The sequence below is a fragment of the Gallus gallus genome, chromosome 12, assembly GCF_016699485.2.
Source record: "Gallus gallus isolate bGalGal1 chromosome 12, bGalGal1.mat.broiler.GRCg7b, whole genome shotgun sequence".
Lineage (NCBI taxonomy): Eukaryota > Metazoa > Chordata > Aves > Galliformes > Phasianidae > Gallus > Gallus gallus.
The window spans coordinates 260,834-275,435 of record NC_052543.1 but is presented as its reverse complement, the minus strand read 5'-3'; the positions used below and the strand labels follow the sequence as shown (position 1 = coordinate 275,435).

The window sequence follows — 14,602 nt, the reverse complement described above, 5'->3', positions numbered from 1 at the left end:
AAAGTCACAGCTTCATCTGTGATGCTTTCAGTTGGACCCATAAAAGCTCTGCTCACTCCATCAGTCTTGTGCTCAACACCCATGCTGGGCAGGGCTGGAGAGCAGCCCAAATGCAAAGCTCAGGTCACAGAGGCTTCTTCTTGCCAAAGGGCACACACACAGTCCTGCACACATCTCTTCCGTGGTCTGGACAGGGGATAGCTGCCTTGGAGCTAAACAGCAGCAAGGGCTTTGCAAGCACAGAGGAATGCAGACAAGTCCTTTCAAGATGTCAAAGAGAAAGGGCTCTACTGCACCAAATGGAGTTTGTGACACAGAATTGAATAAAAATTCAAATCACCAAAACCAGAGAGAGAACAAAGCTTCAGCTGTCTTGTAGTAGTCAAGGAAGCTAAAGTGCCTCTGTGAGCCAGAAGGAGGAAAGGAATGGCATCACACACCAACTTGCCCACTAACATCCAGCTGTTGTCACCAGCAGGAAGTGCTCTAGGCCCCTCACTGCTGATCAGCAGTACAATGAGACAGCCTGGAGGCACACTCAGTGTCGTGCCACCAAGGCTGGTCTCACCATCTGGACAGGAGTACTTTCAACATCCCATGCTGGAGCCAGTGAGAGTTATCTCCCAGGCTGGGGTTTGGCAGGTATTAAGCATGGTAAAGGTTAATCCCACATCAAGCACATGCCTAGCTGCCACTCCCAGCAGCCTGGGCTCCCAGACCGCATGGCTGAGCACCCATTCACAATTACAGATCTTCCAGTTGCTCTGGCCCTTTCATCATCCCAGACATGCAGGACCAAGCAAACCTGGCAGCTGTTTATCATTTGCCTTCAGAAGAGTTGAAAGAACCTGAACAATATTTATAGCAGCCAATCAAGCTATTAGTCCACCTACTGCTTAAAAAAAAAAAGGAACAACAAAAGAAAAAAAAACTGAGGCTTTTCTGAGCCCCAGATTATTTATTATTCATCAAATGGGATTCCACCTCCACCCTTCAATTTTCTGTATTTTTTTTCCCTAAAATATGAATTTTTCTTTATTGTGAGGTTTCATTTAATGAGGATACAGAAAGCTGAAATAAGAGAAAGAGGAAAAAGCAGAAAAAAAGGAAGTTTTTTTGTACTGCAAAATTTTTAGTCAGCAAATTTTACCCTAATAGAAAGCTGCAGAGGAGAGGACATCCAAAAAAGCATAATACATAAGTGCACAGACTCCTCCCTTCTTGGCCACCTGGGCACTCTGCTGGCTCATGTTCACCTAAGCATTGATCAACACCCCCAGGTATGTTCCTTCCACACAGTGTTCCAGCCACACTGCCCCAAACCTGGAGTGTTGCCTGGGGCTGCTGCGACCAAGACACAGGACTCAGCACTTGGTATTGCTGAACTTCATCCTATTGGCCTCAGCCTAGCTGTCCAGCCTGTTCAGATCCCTCTGTAGTGCATTCCTACCCCCAGGCAGATTGACACTTCCTGTCAACTTGGTGTCATTTGCAAACTTAATGAGGGTGCACTCAATTCCCTTGTCCAGGATATCAATAAAAATACTGAACAGGACAGGCCCTGGTACCAACCCTTGGGTGCTTGTCCTAGGAAGCAGTGAAACTGGTTCTGACAAGCTCTTTGCAATATCAGGCAAAATATTGTAGGGAATACCAATAATCTAGATCTGAAGGGGGAGGGGAGGGATAGGGAGCTTTCCCATGGTAAGGTGTAGGATGGCATAGATTAGAGTGATGGTGCTGGCAGGCACCTTGAAGGACCTGCTGCCTTGAGAGGCGCTGGCAACACTGCAGCATGTATGATATCCTATGATGATGAGGGAATGGCTACAGGGGCAATAGAAGGCAGCAGAGGAAAAAAAAAATTAAAAGAAAATTAAGGTAAATGCTTACAAGTTAAGGAGTTACTCTTTAAGGAGTTAACAAGATCAGCTGCCCAGCTGAAGTGCCTCTACACCAATGCACACAGCTTGGGAAACAAACAGGAGGGAACTGAAAGCCACCATGCTGCTAGAAAACCACAATATAGTCGCTGTCACTGAAACCTAGTGGGATGATTCCTATGACTGGAGCGTAGCTATTGAAGGCTACAAGCTATTCAAGGCAAGGAAGGAGAGAAGGGGGTGTTGCTATCTACATAGGACCAACACCACTCCAGCATGCTGTCCACGAGGAAACATCATGACACCTGATGGTGGACTGTTGAACTTTGGGACAGCAAGTGCAAACCTGAACTGCTCTTGGTCCTTGAAGAAGATATGCCTCCAGAAGGAACATCAAGTAGGCCCAAGAGAACCACAAAATACTGTCAACAATCTCTTTCAGTGCCCTAACATCCTACATCACCATGAGCATTGTACGTGTGTTAGAATCTGCATTGTACTTCGGGTCGCCAAAACAGCAGGAGCTTACTCCCAGCCTGCTCAGTTATGGGTCATGCTGCAAACAGGTGGAGTGCAGAGGAATTGCCAGGTCACAGCCAGAACCCATGGTTGAGCACCAGGTGGGAAGACATGGCTAACCCAGGGAGCTCAGGTGCAAGCAATGTACCTGAGTGATCAGAAGGGGTGGAGCCAGGATCCACCTCTCCTCACCCTCATTTAAGGGTTAGCAGCTGGAGAACAGCATCTCTCTAGATAGAGATCACACTTTTAAGCTGTCACTAGTCATTACAAGGGGTGAGCCAGTTTTCCTCTTTGTTACCTGCTATTGCTCCATAGTGCCTGTATCCTGTTAGAAGGCAATATCATTGCCTTCTTTTGCCATTCACCAATATATATTCCTGAACTGGTACTACAGATATTTTGAGTTCCTTGGGAAGTAAGCAGCCAACGCCTAACTTCAGCCAGGTTTGTGTTACAGGAGTCATTTTTCCCCCCAAGCCCCTCTATCATGGAATGTATGCCTGGGAACTGTGACAGATTGCTGTAAACTATGGATGTTTTGGCACCAGAGTTGTGACCCATTGTACTGGTCCCAGAAAAAAAGTACACTGTAAGCTCTATGTATGGCCTCTGGTCCCCCAAGGAGGCTCTGACTCTCAGAGGACCTCAGCCCTCCCTTTAAGCCATTAATGTAGTCAGGCCTAAATCTTGCTCCACAGGAGATCCAGCAGTAGCCAATTGTGCTGCCCGGGGTAGTTGCCATTGCACAGTGGGGTTCTAGAATGTCCTCTAAGTTCTGTCATTGGGTGGGGAGTCTTTCTATTCCTCTTATACTCTCCTTTCTCATTGAGGAGGGCTTAAAACATTAAGTTATCGTAAATTCAATGAAACATGATTTGGCTGTTTATCAATTTCATTATACTGGACCCCTACTTCAGGTTGTTCCTGATTGATCTGTAACTTGTTTAATAGGTTGCTCCTGAGATACTCTCACTGGTCCTGATTATGGACTAGTTTGTGAGGGCAATTTTTTCTGGATTCTATGAAGTGTAAGCTTTGCCTAGAACACTTAAGAGTGTTCTTTTTCTCATCAGTCAGCCATTATTTGTGCTGCTTGTTGGATTGTTACATCTGAAGTAACCAAAGGGTTTAGAATGGCTACTAGTATACTATACTGGTAAGACAGCACTTGCTCTAAAAATCAAATCTCTCATCCCAGCTGTTAATTTCATTAGATTGACACCTTTAAAGATTTCCCCATAAAAGTCACCTCTTTCATTCTTAATTCCCCCTGTACATTTGTAATTCTTCCATGTTGTTCTACATCCCACTATGAGTGGGTGCATCACTTTCTTTTGGCCATGAAAGTCTACACAAAGCAAAGAGCCACTGTAACAATGAATGGTTTTGGTTGCTGTGTCTAACTGTTGCATATAGTCTCTGTTGTGTTGCTGGGTAACGGAGGCCAGCTTTGCTATCTCGGGCCCATCAACAACAATGCCTTCTGCCCCCATATCCCAAAGTTTTAATAGCCACACAAGGATACTTTCCCTTGGTTTCTGCTTAAGCCTTTGTACCAAATGCATTAATTCAGCTGCTGTGGAAGGGCTATCTGTGGCATGGTTGTGGTTTCTGCAGATGGCCATCCCTCAGGTGGTACTCCTGCTTGTTTCCCTTGAAGTGTTGTAATTCTTTGTGTTATTATCAGCCAAATTTCTAGATGTTCTGGTGGTACTAGACTCCCTAGTTGAGTCTTCTTAGTAGTCCTGTTAATATTTTCTTTCTTACTCATATTTTTTTTGGTTCATTTATATCTCAATGATCCTGTTGTTCTGGGTTCCAATGATCTATTAAGTATACAGCCCTTATGTTTTTTTATTGGAGTACTGCTACCTGTTGTTTGGGCTTGTTGCCCCATTAACAAGGTAAGTTTGTACTCTAATTGTTATTTGTTCAAATTAAACATCTCACTTTCCTCCCCTAGGTCTTCTTCTGAGGATTGATAAAAATTTACTGTCATTAATAGTGGCCACACTACTGTTGATACAGCAAGCAGACTCTCTTTAGTTGTCAAAATATCTTTCCCTAACTCTTCAAGATATTCTGCCATAAGAGATGGTGATTTGGAGATATCTCCATTACTTCTTAATGCACCCCATTTTTTCCACTATTTTCATAAGGGAATACCATGGGGACCCTAGGAACCCAGAATGCTTCCAGGCAATTCTTCCTGGACAGAGTTGAATTTCCTCTCATCTGAACTGCTGTGGGATGGTCTTTAAGAAAGACATTCCTAGTTCAGGATTCCAGATAGTTTTCCTAGAATCCTGCTGACCATACCAATTGTTCATCCCAAGAAGCAGAGAAACTACTTCTGACAAGTTCTTTACAGTACCAAGCAAAGTCTCATAGGGAACCCCAATAATCATACAAAGGGAAAAATAAAAAAAAGTGACTCACCCAGCTGGTGATGAGGGTCTCTGACCATAGAACACTCCTTCTAAGGAAGTAGTCTTTATCCAAGAGACGTTCTTCCTTTGGAGGTTAGCCTTTAAATGAGCCTAAGGAGGGGTGGATCTAGGGTCCTCCCCTTCTGGTCACATGGGAATCACAGGTAAACTGCACCTGTGCTTCCTGGGCCAGCCACACCCCCCTTCACCAGGTTCTCAATCATCAGTTCAGGCCATGACATAACAGTTCCCCTACCCTGGGGATCACCACCCATGACCTGTCAACCAGCTGAATTTTTAACTCCATTCATCACCACTCTCTGGGCCTGGCCCTGCAGCCAGTTCTTTCCCCAGCAAAGAGTGTACCTGTCCAAGCCAAGGATTGCCAGCTTCTCTAGGAGAATGTTGTGGGAGACAATGTCAAAGGGTTTATTAAGGTCTAGGTAGATCACATCCACAGACCTTTCCTCATTTGCCAGGCAGGCCACTCAATCATAGGATATCAGTCTGGTCAAGCAGGACCTGCCTTTCATGAACCCATCCTAGCTGTGCCTGATCCCCGAGTTGTCCCACACATGCCACGTGATCTCACTCAAGACGATCTGCTCCATAACCTTTCCTGGCACTGAGGTCAGGCTGACAGGCCTTTAAGTTCCCATGATTCTCCTTGTGACTTTCCTTACAGATGGGAGTCACACTGGCAAGCCTCCGATCCTCTGGGACCTCTCTGGTTGACCAGGAAAACGAGAGTTGACAGGCCGCTCTGCTGTTGCCTTTGTTCACCATATTCTCTGTGCTTATGATCCGCTCCCTGCTGTGAACCTACATGGTGCCGGGCAGCGCGGACATTGGCAGAGCAGGATCCAGGGAAATTTATTGCTGAAATGAAAATGCAAAGAGGCTTTCCACAAATATCATGCACCAAAGACCAGCTTTTCTTTGCAGCCAGGCATCTGCTGCTTACCCCTTTAGACCACAGCAGTAAACTAATTTCTACTTAAAACACTGAGACTTCTGTTGCAGAAGACACAATTGAGGACAGTTAGATAAGAGTCCATCACCTTTCAGTGATGCCTCTCATGCAGCCTCATCTTCCTTCACAATCAGTGCAGTGACCACCAAAGCTCTGTCCCTGCTCAGCACTGCATGCTCCTGCAACCCCACAGATGCAGCACGTTTAGGACTATCCAACCAAGGCAGGAACCAAGGGTGTGCTGCACAGTGAAAGGCAGATACATATTCCTGATGCTGGACCAACATCATCTGCTTTTGACTTGGAGTTTATTGTCATGGGGATTGCTTAGCAAACAGTTCTTCCCTGTGGCTGGTGAACAAACACTTGCCTGTCAGCAGATTAAGCTCATGGAGAGCATTGAGCATGTACAGTCTTTGTAGATACCCCTTAAAGGTACCATCCTGTGTCATCCTGCTACCCACTGGCCAGACATACGTCTTGGTTTCTTCTCCTGACTTTTGCATGGGACTCTTCTCGTGCCCCAAGCCACACCAAGATATGGTAAAAGAGAGGGTGTCATGTCTTAGAGGGAGAAATAACACTGCCAGAGCAATGTCCTTTGCAGCTTTGGCTGCAGCTTTGGGCTGGAGGTGTAACATAAGGAACCAGGGAAGATACCATCCAATGTATCATTATCTCATCTGCATTAGGTTTGAAAGGTGATTTCCCACTGCATGTTATCACTATATGCTAGACAGCCGAGCTCCAGCAGATATAAGAAAAAACTTATTTGTGTACTGTTTAGTGACAGCAAATGATTCTTCTTTAAAATGCTGCACACCAAGTTTTTCACGAAACACAACTTTCTCATCTGGTGCTGCTTCTGATCGCAGAAACCACCTTACTAAGGGTCAAAAATTAAGATTGGATCAATTTCTACAAGGCTTTGTTCTTTTTTTTATGTCCTGATGCAGCAGAAGCCTTTCCACTTCTCTGTTCTGAAGGTAGGAATGGTGAAAAGGGCAAAAATGTCCAGCAGTCTTCACATAGCATGCTGTTCCTGCTCACTGATACCTCCTCAGTACTTGGTTGCATTCAGAAACCTGTACTGAAACTTGGGCTATTCCTCTTCTACTGGACAACTGATGTCCCTGAGGAACGCTGCACTCTAGAATCTCTCTCACCTCCTGCTTGAGGAAAGGGGTTCTTTTCAGTAGCTAAAAACCCCATTAACAAAATCTGAGCACCTTCAGGGCAAGCCAAGAAAATGTATTTGGAGATGGGAGGTATGTCTGGTCATTCAACATGGTAATTAGAGCTGGGGGAGGCCTATGCTCCTTGGATCAAAGAGAGAAAACTTCTGGAGAATGAAGACATAAGGAGAGTGTGGATTCAGAAATAAACCATGCACCCCAAATAAAGCTGCTGAGGAAATCAGTTGCATTGTACCTGAAAGGGGAAACTGGAGGGAAGCTGTCCTCAGGGAGGAGAAAGAGAGGCCTTTCTCAGGTCTCTAGCAAACCCATGAGGCAACATCAAACTCTTAAGGAGGAAAGGGAATAAGTCACAATCTGAGTAGAGAAAGCAGTTTGTCTAGAGTCATTAAGGGAGGCGGCTCAGTGTGGGAGATAGGAATGCATCTGAGAGAGGAACCATGTGCTCAGGAAATCAAACAGTACCTGCACCTCTGTACCTGCGCTGTGGCACAACCATGCACATTTTGATACAAGCTGTTTCCTTGGCCTAACTTGGACACTGCTGAGAGTTGCAGGTGATTGTGGGAACCCCTCTTGAGGACACTGTTCTACAGTCTCCAAGAACAGTTCATTCTTAGCAACTCGTCTTGACAAACATTTCTGCCTTTGAGACTATAGTGTTAGAGAAGAGAATATCACCCATTTCCCAAACTTGTAGCTTTCAGACACTCTCATGTCTTTCAGCATTACCTCTGCTCAGCAGGTCCTGTTCACTTGGTTTTTACTTTCACACAACCCCATCAATGGAAAATATTACCTCTGTCTGTGGAAGGAAATGAACTGGGATCTTCAGGACTCAGTTCACCAGTTCTAGTTCAAGATGAGCCAAACCAAAATCCCTCTGCAGTGCTGCATCTCCATCCAGCACCCAAACATCAAGGCATCTTCCAGGACCCAAATACATTAAAGTTTGTATGGGATGGCGTGGCCAAAAGAAACAATACAGGTGCTGATTTTGGCTCAGCCTCTCACCAGCTCAGACACTGTGGCAGAGCTTAACACTGGATGCAAAAGTCAGCTGAGATGGTGGCTAAACAGCCAGACAGGCAGCCTTGCTACACTTCAATGCTAGCAGCACGCTAGCAAGCCAAGTTAAAGAAACCAGAGTCTGCATCAAAGTTGGAGACTGCAGTGTGACTGCACTGTGGACAGAGCTGGGACACATGGTCCTGAGCAAGTCACTGTGCCTCCAGTCAGGATCCCTGTCCATGAGTTTTAGTATCACCTTGCCTGTCTTAGAGAGCTCCAGCTAAGATCTCCAAGGCACTTGCTCAATGTGTTTGTCCTACAGGGACACATAGCAGCTTTATGTCAGCTAACACTCAGATTCAAGAAAATAAAAGGCTCAAGGCTCAGTGGGAAGAAGACATTTAAGTCCCTCTAGGCCAACAGCTAGAGAGTCCCCAGCTGGAACTTCCCCGCAGGCTCAACACAACTGCAGAAATCCTTTAATTTAGGCACAGGGGCTAATTTTAACTAACCTCAGGAATTTCAGCTGATTTATTAGTTGAACTGCTGCAGACAGAGATGGATGATGATAGCGATGGATGGATTACAGCAGTTGTGCTCAGAGTACTAAGGAATTGACTTCAGAAAAATCAATGTAAACCTATTTAATTTCCATACAGAAAGAGAATTAGCAATAGCAAGAAAAAGAAAATAGAACAACACCTTCATTAATTATTTAAATCATACAGTTCTTCACTGGACAAAACAAGGAATGTTGGTGAGAAAGACATCCTAAGATTCAGTGTGGCCAATACAGGGCACATATCAAGGCAGTGCCTGGAACAGGGGCTGACAGGTGACAGGATGAGGGGAAATGGCCTCAAGTTGCGCCATGGTAAATTTAGGTTGGATATCAGGAAACACTTCTTTACAGAAAGAGTTGTTAAGCACTGGAATGGGCTGCCCAGGGAGGTGGTTGAGTCACCATTCCTGGATGTGTTTAACAACCATTTGGATGCGGTGCTCAGGGACATGATTTAGCAGAGCGTTGTTAGTTAGGGTAGTATGGTTAGGTCATGGTTGGACTTGATGATCTTTAAGGTCTTTTCCCACCTGAGTGATTCTATGATTCTATGATTTTATAAACACTGATGACCAGACAAGCCATTGTGGCTGCCCATCCATGCTGCTCACCCTTCACACGTGCAGAAAGATGTGAGAAACAGTTCAAGTGGTCTTTAAAAGCCTTTCTGTGGGCTGGCTTGGACAAGAACGCCTGCACATTACGTGTCTCACAACCACAGCTCCCTTCTTCAACCTAAAGACTCTCCTGCCCTAGGTTGCATATAAGCTTAGACCAGGAAGCTCCTTCCTCCTGGGTACACCAGTATCAGGCTCCAGCCTGCAGCAGAAAGGAGCTGGAACGACCAGCAGCATAAAGGACCAGGAGCACTCTCCATCACGTTTGGCTAGTCCTGCTGTCTGGTGGGTCTAGAATCCAGCACGTCCTGCATGGTCCCAAGAGCTACAGCTGAACAGAGGAGCCTGGAGCTGTACAAGCTACAACTCCTACCAGCTGAAACCACAGCTCGCCAAAATCTCCGTGATGCTTTGTGCCTCCAGGCTAGCTGGGAGGAGATGGAGCCCACACCCATGTTTAATGTTAATACATTAAAATCAAATCCACAAATACCAACTGGAAGTTTTATTCCCTCTCACTGCTTACAAAATGTTCTAGAACTCCTGACCCAGTTGGTCACCATCCCCTCCCTGCCACAGTCCCTCAGAGCATTCCACCCTCTGTGGTTGCCAGCCTTCATCCTACAAGCATCCTTAGAGCTGAAGCATCCAGAGCAAGGACACGGTCCCTCAGATGGTTTTAGCTGCTATAGAATGCTTTCCTAGACCACAGTGGTCTGGGGTACCACAGTCACAGTCCCCTACTGTGCACAGAACCCAAGTAACCTAAGGTACATGACTGAGTGGTCTGAAGATGTAAGGGGACCCCTCTTAAGAAATCCAAGATTGGGAGGGATAAAAGAGGGAGGTACACATATGCCCCTGCTCAAATCCAAGGGAAACACAGCACGTTTCAAAATGAAGGTGAGTGAAAAAGCAGCTCATCACTTCCAGCAACCTTTTTATGACTGTATCCCAAGCAGCAGCAACAGCAGCGGGGGAAGGAAGTTGGAGGGGGAAGGTGCAATGCATCCCTCAAATCCTTGAACAGGACCAGAGCAGCTTGCTTTAGGGTAAGAGTCAACTCTGACCAAGCCTGTGCAATACCGTGGTGAACTAAGGAAAGATGGCTTTAGCAGACATTTATTTAGCATTCTGTTGTTTCTTTCCCATCATGGCAAATTAGTACGGTATTTGCATCTAAAAGGCAAGCAAGACTCTCACAGCTAGCCCTGTAGTCTGAGGCCAAGGCAATATTCACTAGGAGCCAGGCTAGAAAACACAGATAACACAGTGGTAAAATTCGCCACTGGATCTCTCTGTTCCTCTGGTGCACTGGTGAAACCAGGTGGGATGGCCATGTGTGATTCCAAGGCTGCCTCTGAAATACAAGAAGTGGGAGCAAGGGAAGAGAAGTGGCCCCCAGCTGCCCTGCCGATTTTCACTGCTATTAAATATAATAATCTCTGCTCTCTTTAATCTTGGCTTCTCCTCTGAGACCTGACAGTAAAGGAAGCCCTGTAATGAGGTGGGGAAAGAGGCGCAGTAATTGCAGCAAAGAATGTAACCTCTGAGACAAGTTTGCTCAGAGCAAAGGGAAGGAAACACAGGGAAACCCACCAGCTGCAGGGAGATGAAGCATTGGCACTTGTCTGGTGAGAAAAAGGGAGCAAAGCCAGAGGCTGGCTCAGTTTCTTGAAACAAAGCAAGTGGATCTACTTCTGGTGGAGGGAATGATTCAGCACCAACCCCAAGCTCTCCATCAGGACTTTCACTTTCTTGAATGTCGCTGCATTTGTTAGCAAGCAGGCAGCAAGGTTAGCAACAGGCATAGGCAAAGCAGGCAGCTGCTTGAGGCAGCAGATTGCCAGAGGTGGCAAAAGAGGTGGCAAAAGAGCTGGCTGCACACCAGAGCCCTGCAGAGCGAGTTGCTATGGCTGCACCCTCACCCACAGCCTGGGAATGGCACAATCCCTGCTGAATAAGACAGCACTGACCTTCCCTGCCTTTCACAGCACCAGGGAGATGATGGAGATAACTGTGAGCAGGCAATCACTCCTGCTCACACCAGCACCCGAGGGGCTGCTGGCACAGACCATAACAGCTCTGTCTGGAGATGCTATCGTAAAGTACCACAGTGCAAAGCAGGACGGAGCCAGGATTTCCCTGGGGTGCTGCTCCCCACCCCACCCTCATTCCTTTCCATCCATGTTGCAGGTTGGAGTGGTTTATCACCTGGTCTTCAGAGTTCTCAATTACCTGGTAGAAATAAGTGGCCAGCACATCCCTGAGCTCCTCCTGGTCCTGCAGCTGCCTTTGTCTACTTCCCCCAGCTGGTACTGAAGGAACACACTACGCAGACTGCCTCATAAGCTGGCACTTCTAGCGGCTTTCAGTTACAGAATCATGGAATCATTAAGGCTGGAAAAAGCCATTGAGATCATCCAGTCCAACCACCAACCCATCACCACCATGCCCACTAAACCTCAGTGCCACATCTACACAGTTCTTGAAAACCTGCAGGGACAGTGACTCCACCACCTCCCTGGGCAGCCTGTGCCAATACCTCACCATTCTTTCTGAAGATAATGTTTTCTAATATCCAACCTGAACCTTCCCTGGAGCAACTTCGGGCCATTCCCTCTTGTCCTACTGCTAATTACCTGGGAAAAGAAGCCCACCCCCACCTTGCCACAACCTCTTTTCAGGGCCTCAGCCAAACAATCCAGTCAGTCCAGATTCCTCTGTAGGGCTCTTCCTACCCCCAGGCAGATCAACACTTCCCCCATACTTGGTGTCATCTGCAAACTTAGTGAGGATGTACTTAATGACTTCATCCAGGTCATCAATACAGATACTGAATAGGACAGGCCCCAGCACCTACCCCTGGGGAACACCACTGGTAATTGGTCACCAGCTGGATTTAACTCCATTCACCACCACTCTCTGGGCATGCAGCCAGTTCTTTACCCAGCAAAGGGTGTACCTGTCCAAGCCATAGGCTGCCAGCTTCTGCAGGAGAATGCTGTGGGAGACAGTTAATGGCTTTACTGAAGTCTAAGTAGATCACATTCACACTGCCTTCCTCATCTACCAGGCAGGTCAGTCAATCATTGGAGGAGATCAGTCTGGTCAAGTAGGACCTGCCTTTCATGTTGGCTTGGCCTGAGCTCCTGGCTGTCCTGCACATGCCATGTGATTCCACTCACGATGATCTGCTCCACGACCTTTCCCAGTACCGAGGTCAGGTTGACAGGCCCATAGCTTCCCTGACTCTCCTTCTGACCCTTCTTGTAGATGAAGTCTCATCTTTGCTTCCTTTAAAAAAAGCCATGTCAGCAGAGCATGGTTAACAGCTGGTTCTCCTCAACACCAGCTTGTGACCATACCTGAGCCAAGACAAAAAAATCAACAAAAAAAGCTGTTTTCTTGACTACTGGGGCCAGGGTAGAAAGTGCCGCCTCTTCTCCAGCTCACAGGAGTACAGCTGGATAGCTGAGACAAAGCCATAGCTTGGGAAGCTGCATGCTGGTTTTGGGTTTGGAACCCTAAAGCCAAAGGGACCTGTGGCACTCTGACAGGCAAAATCTGGACTACTCTATTTGTGTTAGGAAATGACAATCTTGACAGAGATGATGGACAGTTTTGTACCAGCTTTTGCAGGGTGCTGCACAAGATTGGCCCTCCAAAAACCAGATCAAACAGCCTTATAGAGCATCACAAGTTCTTCAGAGCAAAATAACTGTGCTCAGTGCTGCCTTGGTGACAGGCATCTCAGGAATTTCCAGCATCCTTGGGCCTCCCCTCTCCCACATGGGCTGCCAAATTTAGACAGCCAATCCCATGGCCCACTCTATCCTGCTACTGCAGGTACTAGGCAGGATTTTCTGCCTCCACCACCTGGACTGCTCTCAAGGCACTGCACTCAGGGACAAATCACTCCTTTGTGCTCAAATGAGCCCCTCTCCAGCAAAAATGCCTGACTGAGGGGAAAGGCCATGCCAGCAAGCGTGTTTTAATATTCTCATCAAGCACACCTTGCTCCAGACACTTTGCAGCAATTTTTCCTTTATATGGTCTGTAAGTTTCATAAATAATACAGCAGGGAAGAAACATATCCTGTGATGACACAGGTCAAATAGTCTCTCCCTCAGGAAACCAACAGTCTACAAAAAAATAACCCAGCATGTGAGTATCGATCTTCAAGGAGATGAAATGACACTACAGGCATTTCTTAATCACCTTGGCAGCATGTAGGTAAACCATATTCAAGTAGGTCACCTGGAGGGGTTTTGCTTTTAGCCTGCGTTTCTCATAGAAGAACACTTTGCAGGAGCCAGACAACACTTGCATGCATTGAGCATGTTTGTGTCCTAACACAGAAAGTCAGTGGGACGGGGAAGGGGGTGCAGAGAGCAAGGCTTAATGGGAGCTGATGCCCCCCTCTTCCCCTCCCCCAAAGGTTTCTTTGAGGGAGAGGCACAAACAGCTGTGGAAGCACCCATGGTATTTTGACACCATATTGTAGTTCTCAGTACCAAGTCTTGGAAGAACAGACCGGCTCCATTGCAAGTGCAGCTGGACCTCTCCCAGATTCCTTCTCTCCAACACACACACGAGATCTCAGTCTGCTGCTGGGGCCCATCTCAAGAGCTGTTGTTACAGTTGTCTGCTTCCCACAGCTTTGTTCCTTTCCAGTTGTGCCACCACTGCACAAGAGAGATAACCAGGGGAAGAACATTTTTTAAGCACAATGCTGCCATTTCCACTCCAGATCTTTTCCTCACATCAACTCTGTATTAGAAAACATCACTCTAACTGGGGCTTAACCTACAGCCAATGTGAAAAGAACAGAAAAGAAGCAGCAGTAAGCAGAGGAGGAGTTTTGCAAAGTTCCTCCATGTTAAATGCTGTCTTTTCCTAAGACCCCAAAAGGAGAAAGCATGCTGCATTAACTTATGTGACAAGACATACGCTCCTTTGATAGGATAAACACCCTCTGTGAGGGCCCAAAGTCTCATTTTATTTAAAGCTGCTTTGGGGATGGGTTCCTTAGCTCTGCCACCACCACAGGCAGATGCAAGACAGGGTGCAATGTCACAGAAGAGAAACTGATGTACAGCTGCAAAACCAAAGCCTGCTCTCCATTTCTCAAAATCTTCAATGATCTGTGATCAAACCAGAAGAAACTTTCAATCACAGTAGGAGCTAGCAGACCCACAGGGTCTACTGATCTTCCCTCAGAGGAAACTGAATAGGCTGACATGGTGCTCCTCCTGCTGCATCAGGCCACGAGTCCTGGCTGGGGACCTCCCCTCGCACCATCTACACAGCTGCTAAGCTCAGGACGTTGCCCTTGTGAGTGTGCTTACTATAGGAAAACCACACTCAAGAGCTTGTATGATGGCATGACCTCTCCTGTCTTGGTGT

At 46.7% G+C, this 14,602-nt stretch overlaps 1 long non-coding RNA gene across 1 annotated transcript in view; it reads right to left on the bottom strand.

The window, feature by feature from the left end:
- Window positions 1-4,912, bottom strand: part of LOC107054341 — a 30,142-nt gene extending 25,230 nt beyond the window's left edge. The window contains exon 1 of the long non-coding RNA XR_005839274.2: window positions 4,845-4,912. This is a non-coding gene — a long non-coding RNA (uncharacterized LOC107054341). The remainder of the gene's footprint in view (window positions 1-4,844) is intronic.
- Between the last annotated feature and the right edge of the window lie 9,690 nt (window positions 4,913-14,602).